Source organism: Capra hircus, chromosome 3, assembly GCF_001704415.2.
Source record: "Capra hircus breed San Clemente chromosome 3, ASM170441v1, whole genome shotgun sequence".
In the NCBI taxonomy this organism is placed as follows: Eukaryota; Metazoa; Chordata; class Mammalia; order Artiodactyla; family Bovidae; genus Capra; species Capra hircus.
In genome coordinates, this window is record NC_030810.1 from 76,767,857 (window position 1) to 76,788,716 (window position 20,860).

The following is a 20,860-nucleotide window of genomic DNA, read 5'->3' on the forward strand; positions in this document are numbered from 1 at the left end:
AGTTCCTCTTGGAGCTCAAACATTTTTCACCATGGAGTCTTCCTTAACTAACCTAATTACTTTGAAAGTTTGTGGTGGTTTAGTCACTAAATTAGTGTCTGACTCCTGCAACGCCATGTAACCTGTAACCTGCCAGGCTCCTCTGTCCATTGAATTCTTCAGACAAGAATACTGGAGTGGGTTGCAATTTCCTTCTCTGGGGGATCTTCCCAACACAGGAATTGAACTTGGGTCTCCTGCATTGCAGGCAGATTCTTTACCAACTGAGGCTACAAGGGAAGCCCCCATTGAAAGTTTCCCTGTTTACAACCAAGGACCACTAGCTGACCAAGGGGCCCTTCCCACATTCTAAGGGACAATTAGAGTAATACACTCTAAACTGAGTTAAGTGAAACATCTTTTCTATATAGATATACATTCCATTGCTTTTATTTGCCCCTGACTCATTCAAGCAGACATTTCAAAACACAAATCTCTCACCAATAATTTCTAGTGAATCAGTGTTTTATTTTTAACTCACTTTGGTGGGGCTAACTTTTTGTTTGTTTGTTTGATTTACTGCAGTTTTAGCATTTTATCCTTTTCTTACTCAGAAGTATGATAAATGTCCCTCCCCAGTTGGCTTCTGGAGATAAGAAGAAAGTCACAGAAGTGGGAGCGCTAAAATGCAAAGTTACAGTTAGAAGTGACATCAGCATCATGGCAGCATAAGATGTCCCTCATGTTTTGCTCCCTGCCTCAACAACAAAATTTAGCAACCATTCTCAGACAAAAGTCTCTTTGAGGGAACTATTGGATCCAGCATCATATACCAAGGCATCAGGAGGACTCTTCTTTACCTGGGCATCAGGTAATAGGCTGACAGACCTCAGTCCCCCCTGGGAACCCTGCAGTGGCCCATGAACCTGCTCCAGCCTCCATTGTCCTGCAGTTCAGGAGCCCCTGGAGATTCGACAATCACTCATAGATGAGAGAACATTTATGGAAGTATAGGTTTCCAGGGAGATATTCCAGTACTCTCTTGGGCCAAAAAATGTCAACAACAAATAAACAAACAAAAACCAAGTTTGGACACATTGGAGGAGATAAGAGGAACAGTCTGACAAAAGCTGTGTCACCATCTCCCAAGGTATTACAGCCTAGGGTCAAGAAAGTTCTTCCTCAGTCCTGTAATTTATCCTGTAAAGGAGAAGGAGAGCATGTGAGTAAGCACCCAACTTCCCCAACTGTGTGGGAAGCTACCAAAGGAGTTCACTTCTCTCTTGCTCCACCTAGAGTGCTAAATCCAAATCTCCATGGGGGCAGGGGGGAGTGGGGGTTGGCGTTGCCAGGAGAGAGACGAGGAGTCTGGGGGAGCAGAAGAGAGGCAAGTTTGGAGCAGAGAAATGACATGACCACTAAGAAGAAACTGACAGTGGGCAAGAGAACTAAAGAGAGAACAGTGAAGTAGCCACTGCCAGAATCTCTAGGCCACAGCTGTTGTGGCTTGCTTTATAACTGTGATGGTGAGAAATGGTCAGTTTCTGGATATTCTCTGAAGGCAATGCTAAGAGGTAATGTTAAATTATTACAGATGGCATATAAGAGAAAGCAACTTCAAGAGTTGCTCCAAGGCTATGGGCTGGAGCAACTGTCATGATGGAGATAGAATTAACTGAGGTCAAGAAGCCTGTAGAAGGAGTCTTCAGGCAAAAATCAAGTGCTCAACTTTGAACAAGTTACATGTAAAATGATTTTCAGATCTTTAAGTTGAGATGTCAAATAGGCAGTTAGAAATGAGTATGGATTTAGGGGAACTACCCAGGTTATAAATTGCTTAGTCATCAGTATACAGATTGCTTTTAAAGCCATCAGACTTGTTCAGACCTTGAGCATAGAAAGAAGAGAAAGTTCAGGTGTAAGCTCTAGAGCAATTTTATGTTAAGGATTTGGTAAGATGAGGCAGAATCAGCAAAGGAAACTGAAAATAAAGGGTCACTGAGCTAAGAGAAAGCCAGTGACCTAAAGATCAAGAGAAAAAAGGGCTTCAAGAAGAGGGGAATAATCAGTTGTACCAATGCTGCAGAGACACATTAATAAGATGAGTACTGAAAAGTGAGCACTGAATTTAGAAACAACCATTGGCAGAGGCTGAGTGGAATGACGAAGGCAGAGGATTCGGGAGAGACTGGGAGGAGAGTGATTGAAGACACAAAATATAGAATAAGAGTTCAAAGAGTTTCTCTCCAAAGGAAAGTGGAGGAAGAGGGCAGTAATTGAAGTAAGGGTCAGGACAAAGTTTTTCACAACCTAAGGAATTAACTGCATAAATATTGGTAAAAGGGTATGCTTAAATTTATATATAAATTTATATTTTTCTTAATAATTGAGTTAATTTCAAGAATATTGATTCATCTTGAATAGCTATATTTAAAATTGGCATATATTTTCTTAACAAAAAGACAAAGCTATGGAATTATTTCAATTTAAGGCTGTAGAATAGTGTTAATATAATTCAAATTGATAAAAATTCTCAATTAAATATTTCTTTTAATATTTTAATTTGAATGTAAAAAAATGCTATTGATTCCTTTGACTATTATAGATTATTGGATTTTTTTTAACTCAGGCTAGAGTGGATAGAAATACCACAGAATGTGAAACTGAGACAATAAGGAGAGGATAAAGGTGAATACATCTAACAATATGAACACACGTACTGAAAATGCTATAGAATTTACTGAGACATATTAATCAGTAACTTCCATTTTTTCATGTTAACTTTTACAAGGAAGTAAAAGGCTTGTATAAAAAATGACTATGAATTAATTTTAATTATACTGAGTTATACATCGAGGTGTGAGAATAGAATTGCATTCAAAATTGCTATGGTGCACAGGCTGCTCAAGTGTGTGAATGGCATGTAACTGAATTTATGAATTATCTCAGTAGAATAAGTGGTATTTCAGTTCTGAATTTGACTGACTTCTGTGATATGTTTGTTAAAAATGTACATGTTGATGTGGTATGTGGCAGATACCAATGACTGTTTGCCAAAATCATCCTTCCTTTTAATTTTATTGCCAGATTCCCCCAAATTTAGCTGATCACACAGCAGCTCAAAATGTAGACATTTCTCCTCTCTTCATGTATATAGGGGTGGCATGTGACAGAGAGCTGGTCTACGGGAAAGTCATACAAGACATCTTACAGGAAGTGAAAGTCGCTCAGTCGTGTCCAACTCCTTGTGACCCCAAGGACTATACAGTCCATGGAATTCTTCAGGCCAGAATACTGGAGTGAGTAGCCTTTCCCTTCTCCAGGGGATCTTCCCAACCCAGGGATGGAACCCAGATCTTCTGCATTGCAAACAGATTCTTTACCAGCTGAGCCACAAGGGAAGCCCATCTTACGGAAAGTGCCCTTAAAGAGAGGGTGCTTGCCTTGATTTATCCCTTTCTACTTTCTGACTGCAATGTAGTCCCATTAGACCATCCAGTAAACTTAAAATAGTGATTACGCCCAAGAATGGTTAACAGGGCATAGAAGCCCAGACTTTTCTCTTTCCCTATGGAATGCCATTCAGTCTTATACTGTCTCTTCTAAACTTCTCTAATGCAAGAGAGAAATAAATATCTACAATTTTCAAGTTACTATTAGTTGATGCTTCTCTCTTGACCATGTTACATGGAATAATATATACAGGCCCAGAATTAATAGATTTGAATGATGTGAAGTAAAAATAGGAGACAGAAATCTCAGAAATAATGACTGAGAGTTTTTTTTTAGAAAGAGAAATGATGACTACACAGATTTGTATGTAGGATAGTTATCTGAAAGAATCTGTTTCTGACTTTATCTAAAATGTTTATCTCTTAAATCAGTGACTAGCAAGTCACCTGTACTATCTTAAGGCCCATTTATGACCACCCATTTTTTAAATAAGAATAACTGTTTTATGAATATCCTTGTACTCTGGAGGCAAAACATAACTTTGTCACTTACTAATGGAATTCAAGTGCCAAAACAGAAGTGAAATCGTGGATTTGGTGGAGAAATAGAACAGTTGCCTCTACTGATAAGTGTTTTCAAAGAAATTTATTCACAGGATGTTAAAGAATGCTATCAGAGTACTCTAAAAAGAAAGAATATAATAGCGCTTTCTAAGAGAAGAGATAGGAAATATGATCAAAGAAGGAAATTGATGGTGAGGTTCAGCAAAAAAATCTATTCATCACACAATATTTTTTGAACCACATGAATAAAAAGAGACACCAAATCAAGGTTTCTGTATAATTTCCAAAGCCGATATTTCTTATCCTGTCTTCTTTTGTTGCTTTTATTCAAAAGTAAAGATGTTCCTCTTTTGGCAGCAAGCACCACAGGTGGAGTAGTGTTAATTCTGGCATCTTTGTGTGAACTTCAGAACATGAAAAGAAATAAAATAATGGTCCACATTCGACTCTGCTAAGCATTGATACTGAAAATGGTGAAGAATATGTTTCAGAGTCCCTGACCATCAAAATGCTTAGCTCTCAAAACTGGAAGAGGACATTTATATTTCTACCTACCTCATTAACTTTTGTTCTCAGAAATATATGAAATTTTAAAATATTAAGCAATCCACTATCATTACAAGGAAGACAGAATAAATAAATTCTTGAATGAAAGTGAGCATAGAGCATGTCTGTGTGTTCTGAAGGAGGGGTGAATGCAGCAAGGGGTGGGGGTGGGAGTAGGGAGTGAGCATGCATAACTAAATTTCTGCTTCTGAATTTCAGGCATAAATCACAGAACTTGGTTTTACTTCCATCAGTTAGAAGAGAAACATACAAGTATATTGTATATATATATACATACTTGTATGTATATATATACATCTTATGCTGCCATGATGCTGATGTCACTTCTAACTGTAACTTTGCATTTTAGCACTCCCACTTCTGTGACTTTCTTCTTGTCTCCAGAAGCTTGTATATATATACTTCTATATAGATACTTGTATATATATACTTGTATGTATATATATATACATATATATACACAATATATTCGTATATTTCTCTTCTAACTGATAGAAGTAAAACCAAGTTCTGTGATTTATGCCTGAAATTCAGAAGCAGAATTATGTACATATATACAAATATACAAGTATATTATATAGAGGAGACTACCACAAGCCCAGACCAACAAAAATTGTTGTTCACTCACTAAGTCCTGTCCAACTCTTTGCGACCCAATGGACGGCAGCACTCCAGACTCCGCTGTCCTCCACTAGCTCCCAGAGTTTGCTCAAATTCATGTCCACTGAGTTTGTGATGCCATCTAACTATCTTATCCTCTGCCACTCCCTTCTTTTGCCTTTCCTCTGTCCCAGCATCAGGGTCTTTTCCAATGAGTTGGCTCTTGCCATCAGAGGCCCAAAGTATTGGAGCTTCTACTTCAGCATAATACAGTTAAACAGTTATTAAGAACTATTGGATTCAGTAGAATGAGCAGCTATGCTACTGGAAGATGAGGCTCGTAGGAAGAACTTATGACAGGAATATGCAAGGGCACTGAAGAATATGTTCAGACAATAATTAACAGCAGCAAGACACAAACCCAGCTCAGTCTCCAACTACATGACCTCAGTCCCTATGCAAAAGGTTCAGCAAAGTAAGATTTGCAACAATTTCCAGGCTCCTACTCCCAGATTCCATTTACCTCAGTCTCTACATTCCTATACAAGATTAGTACCACCATGCATGTGAAACCTAAAAGGTACATGAAGAAGCAATTAAATAAAAAATCCACTGTCAAGAGTAATCAACAAAATCTCAGACACAGATATGATTGAGATGCCTAAGTAGTAGACAGGGAATTAAAAACAACGACACTGAAAATGCAAAATGGGAAAGTTGTACAGCATGCATGAACACGTGGGAATTTTAACAAAGAGAGAGGAACTATAAGGAAAAATAAAAAGAAAATGCTATAAGTAAAAAATACAGTGAAAGTAAGGTCGTTCAGTCGCGTCCGACTCTTTGCAACCCCATGGACTGTAACCTACTAGGCTCCTCCGTAAATGGGATTTTCCAGGCAAGAGTACTGGAGTGGGTTGCCATTTCCTTCTCCAGAGGATCTTCCCAACCCAGGGATCGAAACCAGGTCTCTTGCATTGTAGGCAGACGCTTTACCGTCTGAGCCACCAGGGAAGTCAAAAATACAGTAACAGATGAGAATTCTTTCAACAAGTTCATTGGTAGATTTAAGACAACTAACGAAAGAAGTGAACTTTAAAAGAGGTCAGTAGAAACCAGCCAAATTGAAACAGAAATAGAAAAGGTCAATTTGTTTTTAAAAATGGATTGGGAACTCATGTACACCCGTGGCAGATTCATGTCAATGTATGGCAAAACCAATACAGTATTGTAAAGTAAAAAATAATAATAATAAATAATTTTTTTAAATGGAATCACAAAGAAAATTAAGGAATATTTTAAATTGAATGGAAACGAAAACATAGCTTATCAAACCTTATAGGATGACTGGAAAGTAGTGCTGAAGGCAAACCCATAGCACTAAACACATTAGAAAAGAAGAAAATTTTTAAATCAATGATCCAAGATTCCAATCCAAGAACACCAGGAAAAAGGGAGCAAAATAATCACAAACCAAATATAAGGAAGGAAATAATAAAAAGAGAAGAAATCAAAACATTTGAAGACAACAAACGTAATAAATGAAATCAATTCTGCCAGCACCTCCCTTGGGTGGTTTTGTGGTAGAGTACCTCCAGTGAGACACTTGTTCACTGGGACCCTGGGTTCAGATTTCCAGCAAGTTCCATCCATGCAGTTTCACAGTGAGTTCTCAGCCATCTACTGACCCATAACTATGTCCTCGCCAAGAAAGTATGTGTCTCAGACCTACAGGTAGTGACCATTTCTTAAATTTGCTATCCTTATATTTTTTAGAGTTCTCCTTACTTCATACTATAATCTGGAAGAAGCACAAGCTGGAATCAAGATTGCCGGGAGAAATATCAATAACCTCAGATATGCAGATGACACCACCCTTATGGCAGAAAGTGAAGAGGAGCTAAAAAGCCTCTTGATGAAAGTGAAAGAGGAGAGTGAAAAAGTTGGCTTAAAGCTCAACATTCAGAAAACGAAGATCATGGCATCTGGTCCCATCACTTCGTGGGAAATAGATGGGGAAACAGTAGAAACAGTGTCAGACTTTGTTTTTTTGGGCTCCAAAATCACTGCAGATGGTGACTGCAGCCATGAAATTAAAAGACGCTTACTCCTTGGAAGAAAAGTTATGACCAACCTAGATAGTATATTCCAAAGCAGAGACATTACTTTGCCGACTAAGGTCCGCCTAGTCAAGGCTATGGTTTTTCCTTTGGTCATGTATGGATGTGAGAGATGGACTGTGAAGAAGGCTGAACACCGAAGAATTGATGCTTTTGAACTGTGCTGTTGGAGAAGACTTTTGAGGGTCCCTTGGACTGCAAGGAGATCCAACCAGTCCATTCTGACGGAGATCAACCCTGGGATTTCTTTGGAAGGAATGATGCTGAAGCTGAAGCTCCAGTACTTTGGCCACCTCATGCGAAGAGTTGACTCATTGGAAAAGACTCTGATGCTGCGAGGGATTGGGGGCAGGAGGAGAAGAGGACGACCCAGGATGAGATGGCTGGATGGCATCACTGACTCGATGGACGTGAGTCTGCGTGAACTCCGGGAAATGGTGATGGACAGGGAGGCCTGGCGTGCTGCGATTCATGGGGTCGCAAAGAGTCAGACACGACTGAGCGGCTGAACTGAACTGAACTGAACTGAACTGAATCTCTCATTACTTGAATCCCCTATTACCATCAACAGTTCTTCATATGTAATTTTTCCTGTTCAAATGACTAATTACTGTGTAGTTTTTGTTTCCTGATAGACACAGACTGATACAATCACAAATCCCTTCCTCTGATCTGGCAGTTTGACTATCATACCAAAAAATGTATACTGTCTTCCCTCTGCTGCTGCTGCTAAGTCACTTCGTGTCCGACTCTGTGTGACCCCATAGACGGCAGCCCACCAGGCTCCTCCGTCCCTAGGATTCTCCAGGCAAGAACACTGGAGTGGGTTGCCATTTCCTTCTCCCTCTAAGGATCTTCAAACCACTTCACTGCAATGCCTACTCTTAATTCCACTCTAAAAAAGAAGGGGCGTCTATATTTTTTTCTGGTCATACAGGAAATTGTCATATTGTACCTGTACGTAAAATGTAAGTCAGACACCCAGAGGAGTTTCAATTTTCTTTTTTCCTCATGAATAGAAGGCAGAATAGAAAGAACACTTGTGCCTCCCACCAATTCTTCGCTGAATCCATCCTTTGGGACCACCCAGGTTGGGAAAAATTATTGTTCAATATATGAATAAAGCTTTCCATTGATGGGAAACCATAGAAGGAGAACCAAATTCTTAATCTCTCATTTCACATGCCACCTAAGGCTTAATTTCAAGACTGCATCTCTTACTAAGCTTTAAGGGGAAAAAAGTGAAATTCTGTGCATAGTCTTCCAAAATCTCACGTGATTTTTATATGCCTACTATTTTAGCACCATATACTTTTCTACTTAGAGGTTATTCCTTCTATTTCCCTAACTGGTAGAAGTTAGAATATAAGACCAAAGTCTTCAATAATAACAAGAATAAGAAAGAGAGAGAGGAAAGATAGTTTGCTCTTCCTATGTTGATTTTTTTTTTCGAAATTCACATGTCAAAAAAATTCTGACTGGCTAACCAAAGAGATTTGGAAAAATAAGTGGAAGAATCATAAAACTACAGACTATGGACTTTTAAAAAAGAGCTTTATAATTTATTTATTCACATCAATCCCTAATACATGAACACCTTGTAGAATTCCCACTTTGTGACTTTCTTACCATCATGGAAACTCAGCGTCAACATTACAGTCCGTTCGATCTATGGACAACTGTTAGAAAGTTCTGCTCTTTATTTTGAACTGAAGTCTATTAACATTACTCCTAGTTTTATTCCTTGGGTTTATATAGATAATAAATCTTAGTTCATTTTCATCTAGCAATCTTTCAAATAACTGTTAGTTGCTTAGTCATGTCTGACTCTCTGACCTCATGAACTGTAGCCAGCCAGGCTCCTCTGTCCACGGAATTCCCCAAGCAAAAATACTGGAGCAGGCAGCCATTCCCTTCTCTGGAGATCTTCCCCACCCAAGGATCGAACCTGGGTCTCCTGTCTTGCAGGCAGATTCCTTACTGTCTGCTATAAACATCTGCTATTTTCTCACTTTACCACATTGTCTGTGTACCTTTGGTAATGATGAGCTTTGGTTCACTCCCAGAATAAGACTCCTGAAACAATTAAGATAGCAACTCTAATCAATGATGAGATGAGACAGAGTTCTCCTCACTTTACTCCGACAAGCAATGAGAGACTGAACGCTCAGGTCCAGCTTCACTAGAGTCTGAGAGGAATGAAGCCAAACCATATTTCCAAAATCCCTCCTGAACTGGAGCCGCCTCACCCCAGAAAATGCTTCCTTATGTAGAGAGCACCTCTTAGAGCCCAGAACCTCTAAGATTTCTGTACTTCTGGAAACTGAGCCTCTGATCCCAGGATCTGGCTGGGATCCCAGGATCTTTCTTTACACAAAGAACCTCACAGTATACAACTAATTTGTTGAATATGCAGATGTGAATAAAGATATTTTATTCTGACATTTCACATTTTCTCTAATGATCCTCTCAATTCATTTTAAATAGTCTGTTATCTGATGTATCCTCCTAAAAATGTTTCTCTACTGGAACATCAAAGTGAGTGTTGATAGTATACTGTTTGCCGAGATTGGTTAGAATATAGATGCAAGGTTAAGGGTTAAGTGCAAAGACTCAGTATTTTTTATGCAATCAATAATAGGCATGGATATCACTTGTTAAAACTTGCGTTATACTTTGCACGAGCAAAGAAGAGATTGAAACAGTTCTAGATCCCACAGAAAATGGGATCTGTGGAATCTGGGCTCAGAGCTCATACATAGGGCCTTCCGGACTAATCTTGGTGCTAAGACATATACCCCAATCACTCACCTCCAAGCCCATAATATAGTCATATTTCTCCTTTCTTAATCATCCAATGTTGATTGATACTACCTCATATACAGTATTTAAGAGAACATATACATGTTTCAGAGGAAGTTCAAAATAAAAGATATCCGCCAGTTATGTTTGGTAAAGTAAGATAACAGGAACTCTAAGCACTGAGTGTCCAGATGATATCAAAACCTAAAGCTTGCCTAGAAGATGGAAAAATTCCATGACTGAGTTCCTCCTTTACATTGGGAGGGAGGGGCAATATTTTCAATACAAGACAGCTGATGCTAAATGTCAAGATAGAAATAGCTACATACAAAAGATGGGAGAGGTCGTTGGGAATCAAGCAGATAGGGAAGGCTTCCCAGAAAATGTATGCCTTATGCTGAGTCCATGAAGGAAAAATAAGATCTAAATAATGGAAATGGAAAGAACAAGTCATTTCAGATGGTGGAAACTATATGATCAAAAACACAGAGGCAAGAATGTGCAGAGTATCTTCTTTAAATGTTTAGCCCAATTAGATTGGAAAGGAGGATTCAGTGTGAGATAAGTATGGAAAAGAGACAGGTTGGAAGCCAGAGAGTAAAGGGTCTTAAAATGCCTAATTGAAGAGAAAAACCTCAATCTGTTAGGAACAGAGGACTTTCCAAGAGGAAGTGTACTCTATCACTTTGTTGTTCAGTGGCTAAAGTCATGTCTGATTTTTTTATAACCCCATGGACTGTGCTCACCAGGATCCTCTGTCCATGGAATTTCCCAGGCAAGAATACGGGAGTGGGTTGCCATTTCTTTCTCCAGGGGATCTTCCCAACTCAGGGATCAAACCTACATCTCCTGTATTGGAGGTGGATTCTTTTCCACTGAGCCACCATCCGCATGATTTAGAATTGCTGATGCAGAGTGATTTGTTTTAATGCAGAAGGATTTTAGTTGGTATTATTACTGTTTAAACTCTATACAAACAATGCATCTCCTTTCAGCCTTCACCCAGGAGCTGACTGCTTCCATCCACCCCATGGTACCCTCACTGGTTTAGAATAAGTCATAGAAATTTCTTTTTAGATATCATGCTTATATTTGATCTGATTCATTCTTTCTCTCTGTGTGTAAGTAGTACAGTTTTCTAGGTATGAGATAAACCTTTTACCTACATTATCTTTCTTAATCCCAAATGACACTGTACCTATTACTACTCTCGCTTTACAAACCGAGAAAACAAGACAGAGAAGTTAAACGATTTGCCAGAGTTCTCACTATCATTGAGTCAATTTCAGATATCTGTAGCATTGAAGTGCATGCCTTTAATCAGTTTCCTTATTTTAACTGACATCAATAACTAGTTTTACAACTATTTGCAACCTTCTTATCATGCCTTTAAAACATTACTGTTCAGAAAAGTTTTTCTTTCACATTCTCTGCTGCCACCATCTGGCCTCTTGAAAAATTTTCAAGCTTTCCTTCTCAAGTCATTTTCAATTTTATCATAGTTTTGCATTCCCTTGAAAAAGAACTGAAATATAGGTGGACTGCATTTGTTTAACTGAAAAATTCCTAATCTTATCAATAGACTCTCCTTTGGAAATTAATTGGATGATAAATTGTACCAGCAAAGAAACTTATAGCAAATCAGCTACTGTGCCACGTGCTGCTGATGGGCTCTAGATTCAGTTCTAGATTCAGACAGAAAAGTGAGTTTGATGTATTTTCCCCGTGGTTGACTATGGGCGCCCTGAATTAACAAGGAAAGGTAGGCATATAGCAGAAAATCAATAAGGTTATGAAAAAGGAATTCAGAGGGCAGGGAAGAAACCTCCAGAGATTTAGCACTTGAACCTCTAAAAGACTGATAGCCATAATCCTATGAAAAATAAAACACATTTTATTCACATTTCATAGAATAAGAAAAGCAATAAAACCTTTGCCAAGTCCTTACCAATATCTGGTTTCCTCTGTCAGTCTCTATGTTCTTCAAACTACTGATTGTTTTGAATTCGTTTCTCCCTCATGTGGCAGAGAAAGGCAAGGAACAAAAGAGCACATGATGAGAGGAGAGTTTGTCGATGTGGAAAGATGGAGACAGGGAGTTTGCAGGCCTCTCTGACCTGGCCTCATAGACCTGTTCATGAGCAGTTCAGTTGTTTGATTTCCAAGTACTTTCCCAGTTCTCACACTTTGTTCCCTCTTCAGAGCCTATAACCTTAGTAGCACCCTATTGAGATTAATAGAATATCGAGGATGAAAGAGGAGGCAAGAGATGTTCAGTGCCTCCCACTTTCTAGGCTCCATGTAAGGCTCTTCAAACCCATTGCCTCATTTCATTAATCCTCAGAATAACCCTATGAAGTAGAGATCATTATCCTCATTTTACAGTTGAGGAAACTAAAGTTTATGAGCTCACAGGTAAGACAAGCTGTCCCAAATCAAGCAGGGCCAGGATTTAAATCAAGGTTTTTTATAACTTTATTCACATGACTTTTCACAAGTGCAAGCATACAGGAGTAATTTCTGATATGGAAATTATTTGTTTGTAAATTTGATTAATATTGCAAATTATTTTGTATAGAAGATGTTCAGTTTACTCTCTGTAAGGATTAAGTGATATCTGATAGACAGCCATGATGGCATTGGAGATCATTGGAAAGGGGAAAATCTACTTAGATGATGTTGAAACAAATAATTATCAACATAAGAAAGGAAAAAAAGATGAATTCCTACCTCACATAATATGCATATTTACAGACAGATTAAGGATTTAAGTCTGAAACCATAACTTTGGCATCTAAAAAATAAAGAATATGTTTCTGATTTTGGCTAAGCTAAGGATTTCCCAAACAGGAAACAGTTTGCCACAAAGGAATAAAATTAAAATAGGACTACATTAAAATTAAGAATGCTGTTTCGTAAAATACACAATAGTGTTATAAAAAATAGGAAAATGTAAGAAGTATAACACATATTAACAATTATAATAAATCAAGATATATTTATAATGAATTAATGAATGAAGCCAAGAAAGGAATGTATTCTCTTTTTAACAAAATGGATATTTTAATTTTCTGTGTGTTTCATTTATCACCAACCACTGGCTTACTCCTTGGAAGGAAAGTTATGACCAAGCTAGATAGCATATTCCAAAGGAGAGACATTACTTTGCTAACAAAGGTCTGTCTAGTCAAGACTATGGTTTTTCCAGTAGTCATGTATGGATGTGAAAGTTGGACTGTGAAGAAAGCTGAGTGTCGAAGAATTGATGCTTTTGAACTGTGGTGTTGTCCTCTGGAGTGGACTGAGACATTTGGGGGACTTTTGGAATGGTGGCGCAACCCCATGAGCTCCTCTCGACTTTCCTGTTGAGAGCGCCTCCTCTAGAGATGCTTTTGAACTGTGGTGTTGGAGAAGACTCTTGAGAGTCCCTTGGACTGCAAGGAGATCCAACCAGTCCATTCTGAAGGAGATCAGCCCTGGGATTTCTTTGGAAGGAATGATGCTAAAGCTGAAGCTCCAGTACTTTGGCCACCTCATGTGAAGAGTTGACTTATTGGAAAAGACTCTAATGCTGGGAGGGATTGGGGGCAGGAGAAGAACGGGACGACAGAGGATGAGATGGCTGGATGGCATCACTGACTCGATGGACGTGAGTTTGAATGAACTGGACTGAACTGAACTGGGACTTTTGTTCCACTTTTGAAGCCACTTGTCCGTCAAATGCAAAAAGGCATATAATAGCATTTAATACTTGCTTGTGCTCAGGCGCATCCCACTCTTTGCAACTTTATGGACTGTAGCCCTCCAGGTTCCTCTAGTCCATGGGATTTTCCAGGCAATACTGGAGTAGGTTGTCATTTCTTCCTCCAGGGAATCTTTCCAACCCAGAGATGAAACCTGTGTCTCCTGCATCTCCTGCATTGGCAGGCAGATTCTTTACCACTGAGCCACCTGGGAAGTCCTATTTAATACTTACTCAAGACTTAGTATGTGTCAGGCACCATTCTAAATACTTGAACCAATTTATCTACACAATGCCCATACAAAATAGGAACTATTACTGAACCATTTAACGGATAAGCAATCTAAAGATAAGAAGTTAAATGACTTGCCAAGGTCACAGTAATTAAATGTGTAGCAGAGAGTTAGATTCCATCTGGTTCCAGAGTCTGGGCTCTTAACATCTAATACCTCTTCAGTACACACACACACACAAACACACACACACACACACAAACACACACACACGAACACACATTCAGACTTATTTCTTACACAAACAAATGGAGCTATAGAGCAAATAGATTTGATGTTCAGATGTTTGGGGACACATCAAACTCTCATCATGCATTGTAACACCCCATCTCTATTTACCTAACAAGGAGTCAGAGGAAATGCATGCTCAGTAGCTCAGTAGTGTCCAACTCCTTCCATGGCTACAGACTCCGATGGACTGTAGCCCACCAGGCTCCTCTGTCAATGGAATTATCCAGGCAAGAATACTGGAATGGGTCCTATTTCCTACTTCAGGGGATCTTCCCAATCCAGGGATTGAACTCACATCTGCTGCATTGACAGGCAGATTCTTTACCACTAGCACCACGTGGGAAGCCCCAGAGGAAATAGAGAAGCTCATTAAATAAAGTTAACTACCATCAGAGCTGGAATTCATTAAAACTTTCCTTAAGAGTGAAGACTGGTCTTGGAATTTCCATAGCTATAACTGTACTGTATTAGTTTGCTAGCCCTGCCATAACAAAGTACCACAGATTGAATGATTTAAACAACAGAAGTGTATTTTCTCACAGTTTTGGAAGCTGTAAGTTGAAGATGGAGGTGCCAGCAGGGCCGGTTTCTTCCGAGGACTCTCCAATTGGCTTGTAGGTGGCCTTCTTCTCTCTTTGTCTTCTTATGATCTTTTCTCTCTATGCTTGTGTCCAAATCTCCCCCTCTCATCAGGACAACAGTCATATTGGATTAGGGTTCCTGAAGACCTCATTATAATTTAATTATCTTTTTAGAGATCCTATATCTAAATATATTCACATTCTGAGGTAGTGGGTGTTAGGACTTCACATACAAATCTAAAAGGGATGGAGAGGGGAGAGACACAATTCAGCCCACAACAAGTGCTAAAAGAAGAATAACATTCTAACAGTTAAGAACTAATTATGTTCAGAGGTAGGTGCTTCTTAGTGATGCTAACGTACCTTGTCTAGGTCAAATGACTACTGCCATTACATCAATCATGTTAAAAATTGTCCTTTATCTTGTTTCTCTATAACAAAGTAAAAGACAAAAATTTTAATACACAAACAAAATAAGATATAGAAATTTTAAAATATTGACTATGAGAAATTAATTTTTATTGTGAAATTAAATATCAATTTTGAGAATGTTTACTCTTCCACCTCACCCAAAGAAAACAACAATGTCTAATTTTTCTAGAAAAAAAGCCCTGCTTCCTTCTATGATAATTCTCAGCATTATTTAAAATCTGGAATTTAAACTTTGCAGTAGAAAACATACTTATGTAACTGAAAGGAATGTGTGTGTGTGGGAGTAGGGGTAGGGGGTGGTCCAGCTACTCACTGCTCAAAAGCCAATAAACAGTCCAGGGTGGTGGAAAGGAAAGTTTGCTTTATTTCAGATGCTGGCAACTGGGTGGTGGGGAGGGTAGTATTAGACGTCTGTCAAAAGGCCAACTCCCCTCCCCCAACAAGCAGGGAGTGAGAGCATTTATAGATAGAGTCAGCAGGGTGCTACGTGCTGAAACAGCACAGTCATCTCTAACAGTCCTCTTCACATTGGTCATCAGTCATCTGACTAGCATCATCTTGGTTGTTTTAGGTACAGTTAATCTTCGGTTCTGGGGTGCACTTGTTCCCATCTCTTTGTGGTCAGCTCTCAGAATTGTTGCAGTTCATGTCCTGGGTACAGTCTGCTCACCATGTAGTTAACTTCTCCACCTGGGGTTTTAGTATCTATAAGACAGCTCACAGGATATTGCTCAGCATATTATCTACAGCCCTTTTAGAAAGAACTCAAGGTCCTTGACTATGCTTAATGACTACATTATTATTATTATTTAGTTTCCTCTGACTGTTTTCCTTTGCTACCACATTTCTCACTTCTCTGATTAGACGTATTCTTTGACTAAAGTTTTCCACAGACAAAAGGCAGCAAGGACATGGGAGAGGGCGGGTGGGGCAAGGACCATAGGGTCCTGCTTTGTTTCACTTGGACTCGCTGACTTAAATTTAATATTAGTTAGTTGGGATTATAAGAAAAGTTGTTTCAATATGACCTAATTCTAAATATTTTTTTCTTCTGGTCCATAGCAAGAACAAGATTTTTCAAGCAAGTAACATTATGTCTGGAATATCCTAGCAAAAGCCTGGGTAAATTAATGTCTCAAAATACTTAAATACTTAGAATAAATTTCTGTTTTTCAAAACAAATATGAAAGCCTCAGTAATCATTTTTTAATTAATTAAATATTCACACATATAATTATCAATTTCATACATTTAGTACAAATGAAACTGTCTTAATATAAGAGAAATTGCTAGTAGGTAGTAATACTGTCTACTATATTTACATTTTAAGTTTTCATGACTACCATCAAAGAGAATAATAAATAGATCCTCATGAGTAACACTAAAAAAATGACAAACAGATCTTCAAAAAGTGAATTTTACCTTAAGAATTGAAATAAAATTATAGAACTACTTTCTTATTCTAATGATATATACACAAGCTTACATGAGTTTAAAGTTTGTTTGATTTCATTTCTTTACATGAAACCATAAGGAATTGGCCACAAACATTAATTTCCCTGATTTAGCTTGACATTTATCTCAATAAACAGGAGTAAAAGTCTTTATAAGTAAACCCCTTACATTTTAACTTTTGTCCTTTTCTTAGAGTTTTGGTAGGATTGACGTGGGTTTTATATAAGGACAGGGCAGTACACAGTCCAAGCAATGTGTGGAAGTTCCTTTTTGGAAGCAGTTCGAAAGCCCATGTTTGTCGACTAACATTAATGCATAATTTTGTTGGGCCCATGCATAAAGGAAGGATTTCGTAGCCTAGAGAAATGTTAATTAGTCTTTCTTCTTCCTCAGGATGAGAGGGCCCCTCCAAGCTCCAAGGAGGGGGCGTATGTGCTGAGTCATTAGTGGATACGATTGGTCGTATATCTGTCCATTCTATAACCCACAATAAAAGGGGGGGGGGGTTAGGTATATAAGCCCAATAAGTGTGATCAATCAAGTCAGCCTGAGCAGGGGAAGCAAAAGCAAGCAAAGCAAGCATAGCGAAAAAAAAAAAAAATTTCAGGGTTCCCAGGCATTTCCTGATGAGAGATCAGATTTTCAGCTTGATTAGTAAGGAGTTTTATCTGTCCCCAAGTAGGGAGATCATAAAGTCGATGATGTCAAGTGCAGTGTTTTTTGGAAATTTTTAAAGCCGCCATGGCTTGTATTGGAATTTCTTCATCTTGGGGTTTTTATTGTTTCGTCTCTAGTTTGAATGCTCGGGGCCCCGTTAGGTCAAATTTTCCCAAGAGGAAGCCATGTGAGTTCGTTGGATCCATCTGGAGAAATAGAAGTATACCTCTTTCCCTGTAAAATTAATTTCCTAGATTTCCATTGATAGTTAACCCATCTAGATACCAAATGGGCAAAGGAAGGGAGGTGTCCTTCAATGTCTCGAAATGTTTTTCTGCTGTTGTCAAAATATCTCCTTGTGATAAGCTAAAAAAATTTAAAACAAATAAAGCTATATTAACAATAGTTATAGAAAGAAAGGAAAGTGATAATGATGAAAACATTCTTAGGAAATATTTCAGTCCCAAAAAAATCATCTAGAGATCTGTTTGGGGACTGGTAGATAATGTCCCCCAAGAGGACACTAAAAAGCTTTTATTTTAAACTGACCTTGACTTTTGACTACCTAAGCCTTTCCTCCTGAATGTTGTTTTCATGAATTTGTTTACTTCTGTGTCAAATGTATGAGCCACCATCTTGCTCAGCCAATGCTATTGTTTTTTCTTTTTCACATATGTAAATCAAACAGACCCAGTTTTGGCTTTAAGTTAACTTCTTGGTCTTTGGGTATCTTGGAACTGACAACACTGATGTTGTTAGAGATAGGCTTTTCTGGTTGATAGAGTTTATGCCTCATGTTTAACAGATGGGACAGTCATTGGCCTAAAACAAGCCTTGTAGACATATGCACCCATTTAAAAAATATTTTTTCATTAGGCCCAGGTGTCAGTGGCACAGTCTGTCTAACGTAGAGTTCATCAGCTCCAACCAAGCAACATGTCAGTAAGCAAGCCTGTCCTAACTCCCATGAGGTACCACAGTCTTGTTGTCATCATTGACTAACCATGAAAATTTGGCTGTGGTTTTGAAATACTGGGTTGATTTCCTCCTCATTCAGTACATACATTTTTCCTGATATAAAAAGACCGGGGATGACCCAGAGGGATGTTGTGGGGAGGGAGGTGGGAGGGGGGTTCATGTTTGGGAACGCATGTAAGAATTAAAGATTTTAAAATTTAAAAAATAAAAAAATAAATAAGACAAGGGAAAAAAAATAAATAAAGTGAAAGAGGAGAGTGGAAAAAAAAAAAAAAGAAATGGGATCTGACTGTGTTTTAAGTGGTTTGTGTTATTTGGGGCAAAGCATTAGGAGCAAACACTCAAACGTTTTTTCCTAAATGAAATTACTGAAAAGCTGATGCAGAATAACTTGACAGATGAAATTCTGCTCACATCCAAATACCTGACCGTGTCCCCAGAAAAGAAACGAGCTTCGCAGCTGCTGAATCTCTCTGTTCAGTGTGTCAAGGAAGATGATTATACTTTCAAGATAGACCTGAAAAGAAGGTGAATATTTTGCACTTTTGATACTCTTAGGAACAAATAACTTATTCGGTAAATGGTGTCTTTTTTATGTTGTTTTTGTTTTGTATTGTGAAACAGGCACTGAAGCTGATGTTATTTTGTTTTAAGAATCTTACAGACTGGAAACAGAAATAAAGCTATATTAACAATAGTTATAGGCTTGAAGAATATATTGCATTGGAATCTAGTAAAGTCTGCTCTGGATAAAGAAGATAAAAGTGTTCCTGCGTATTCCCCCTTATTTAATTTTTTATTTGTAGTTTCAGTGTGTAATGTGTTTGTTTAATTATGTCTTGTGTTGTGGATTATAAGGAATGTCTGTAATCTGTTTAATAGATAATGAATGTAAAAATTGTTTGAACTGCTTAGAAATTTAGGCAGGGCCATTGTCTCTTTTTATAGACTTAGATAGTCTCATTATTGCAAAGTAAGCTAACAGGTGGGTTATAACATGTCGTAGTTTCGCCTCGGAGAGGTGTGCTATAAAAGAAGAATTTGTATCGATCGAGACATATAAGAAGGAAGAGGAAGAAAGTTCAGGGCAATGAGTTACATCCATTTGCCACAAAATTCTCTTTCATTTGTCATTAACCTTTTTTATGTTTTTGTATTTATCGTTTTATTTTCCATTTCTTATATCTTTTCATTAAAAGCATACATCTTATTTTTCTTTAGCAACTATGAAGTGTCTTGTATATTAGTATTTTATAGATTGGTGAATATATTTATTATATTACACTTTACTATATATTTATTTTTGTATAAATATATATTTATATTTATATAGTTATTAATAGTCTAAAATCTCTTCAGTTTTTCTGTAAGAAAAACTTTTTATAAGAGGAAGCTGCTGCTGCTGCTGCTAAGTCACTTCAGTTGTGTCTGACTCTATGCGACCCCATAGACGGCAGCCCACCAGGCTCCCCTGTCCCTAGAATTCTCTAGGCAAGAACACTGGAGTGGGTTGCCATGTCCTTCTCCAATGCATGAAAGTGAAAAGTGAAAGGGAAGTCGCTCAGTCGTGTCCGACTCTTAGCAGCCTCATGGACTGTAGCCTACCAGGCTCCTCCATCCATGGGATTTTCCAGGCAAGAGTACTGGAGTGGGTTGCCATTGCCTTCTCTAGTGTTCAGTAATTAATGTTTTAAAATCTTACTTTATTTGGAAATGATCTAGCTATTTAATAAACTTTTGTCATTTAGTTTAGCACAATTCTAGAAATTTAAGTTTCCCCAATCTTAAGACATTATTTTAGATAGACATTTTTTAAAATATAATTATTTTTAATAAAGTTAATCTAAAAGTTTTCATCTTATTTATATATTTATATATATATAAAAAGTTAGTTTTTTGTTGACAAATTTAGTTTTACCTTAAACCTAGGCATAATAAAAGTATTATACAATGTTGATGATTTAAGACATGTTTTAATTAGATTAGAAATTATATTTAAATTATATTTATATGTAAATAAACATTATATTTAATATTGAATATTTTTCAGTTCACGTGAACTTGAATTTAAATAGAGCTCATTAACTTCATATTATCCAAAAACAAAGACATACATTGAGACATAGATAATTTTAGATAGACAGACAGACATAGTTTTCTGCTTGAAATATAAAATATCTTTTTGTCTTTTTTTTTTCCACCAATTTATTTATGGCTGGAGTCCCAGATAGATTGGGCTGTGTATCCCAAGGACATGATAAGAGTTAACTTTAGGTTTTTTCTTAGGCCTGTTTTTATTTCCCAGGCAGAACTGGAGCTCCAAAGAAATATTTTAATAAGTTAACCTTTTCCTAACTGCATGTGTAAGAAGAATCGGTTTTGCAATTTCAAAAAAGAGTTTATTTTA